The sequence below is a fragment of the Tarenaya hassleriana genome, unplaced genomic scaffold (assembly GCF_000463585.1).
Source record: "Tarenaya hassleriana unplaced genomic scaffold, ASM46358v1 Cleome56, whole genome shotgun sequence".
Classification (NCBI taxonomy): Eukaryota; Viridiplantae; Streptophyta; class Magnoliopsida; order Brassicales; family Cleomaceae; genus Tarenaya; species Tarenaya hassleriana.
In genome coordinates, this window is record NW_010968188.1 from 424,138 (window position 1) to 426,019 (window position 1,882).

General features: G+C 49.8%; 1 pseudogene; it reads left to right on the top strand.

Annotated features, from left to right (window-relative positions):
* Window positions 1-1,559: 1,559 nt before the first annotated feature.
* LOC109116023 overlaps window positions 1,560-1,882 on the top strand; it is a 4,779-nt pseudogene continuing 4,456 nt past the window's right edge.

Consider the following 1,882-nt stretch of genomic DNA (forward strand, 5'->3'; position numbering starts at 1 on the left):
TCACCAGATCCTTGCGGTATCCTATGTGTGCGATGCACATAGAGATGATTTGACGGTTATGTCCGATGACTCGTCATTCGGACTGAGTGTGTATGATAGTGATTACCTGTACCATTGAGTGAACCGTGTTTGATGGCATGTAGCGTGTATATATGTATACACCTATATTTATCGTGTGTATAATATTGGTTGTGTTTGGCCATTTGTAATTTGAGTATGATCTTCGGGTCTAACCCGAAGTACTCACTAAGCATGTAGCTTATGGACGTTGTTATGCAACGTTTCACGTTGTTATACAACGTTTCAGGCTCGGAGCAGTTTTGGCAGCAGCAGGACGAGAGTACTGGTGACACGTGAGGAGTTCTCTGGATCATGTACTTTTCTTTCTTTGGACTTATGTTGGTTGTACGGACGGTGACTAGACTTTGTGTTATATCAGATTCACCGTCTTTATGTTGGCCTGTATACTACCGTACGTGGGTTTGTTAAACATATATTTGTTTTTCGCTGCGTGTGTAATAAAGTAAAATGTTTTAAATTCCCGCTATTTTAGTATATTAATTGAGCGTCCATGTGGCACAACTCGTGAGCGGGAGACGGGTTACGGGTGTCACAGCTTGTGGTATCAGAGCAGTTCTTTCCACGGGAAGGAATTGCTTGAAACCCACGAAAACATTGTTTAGGATTTAAAATGATTTTCAAAGAAAGGTTTTAAACGTGTTTATACATGATCCTGAAGTCACCAGAACTGAGACTTTCTCTCCCTTGTATGCAGTGTACCGATGCCTCCGAGACGTGGTAGACCTGCCCGTTTGCCGGTGAGGGAAGAACCCCCTCCACCCGAGCATGCACCACCAGAGTTCCAGCAGCAGTTCTTTGATACGATGTGGCGTCAGTACCAGATGAACATGCCACATCAGGCTGGAGCTAGACCAGAGGGTATTCCATCCCCACCTCCACCGAAACCACCAGGGCATCTAGCCCCTGTTGTGGTGGACTACCTGCCCTTGATACGAGAACTTCGGATGATGGGGACACCGAGGTTTGAGGGTACCCAAAGACCTGAGATCGCAGAGGATTGGCTGATCCGCATCTCTAGGGATCTGGATTATGTCAGATGCCCACTGCAGTACCGGGCAGAGATCGCGAGTCACCACGTGTTTGGAGAAGCTCTTCACTGGTGGGAGGAAGTGGTTCGTGAGGCAGTACCGGGATATCAGTTCACTTGGGAGGAGTTTCGAGCACGCTTTGAAGACAAATACTGCTTGAAGGGAGACCAGGACCATCGTATTGTAGAGTTCCTCCATTTGGAGCAGGGTGATCGCACTTTAGCTACGTATGAGGCTGAGTTCACCCGTTTGCTGCGATATGGGGCACATCTGGTGCCGACCGAGAGGCTGAAGATCCAGAAGTTCGTGACTGGATTACGCCCATATCTGCGGAGGAGGATTGAGATCCAGGAGTACCCTACGCTGAGTAGGTACATTGCACAGCTGACGAAGTTGGAGAGGACATAATATGAAGAGCAGCAAGAAGCGAGGAACCGAGAGAGGAGTCCTATGAGACGAGTTACCTTCACTCGCCCCTCGAGTTCTAGACAGGTGATACAACCCCGTGATAAGGGGAAGGCGCCAGCGTTTCGTCCTGCAGCACCACCGCCACCAGCACTGGCAGGACCACGCAGATCTTGCCCACGCTGCGGGCGAGATCATGTTGGACCATGCCGTACCGGGTACACTTGTTACCGTTGTGGTCAACCTGGCCACTTCGCTAACCAGTGCACCGGAGACGTAGCTGCTTCCAGTCAGCAGGGAGTCAGACCTCCACGCCCTCAGCCACCACGTAGAGGAGGAGTAGCACCACGGGTATATGCACTTGCTGC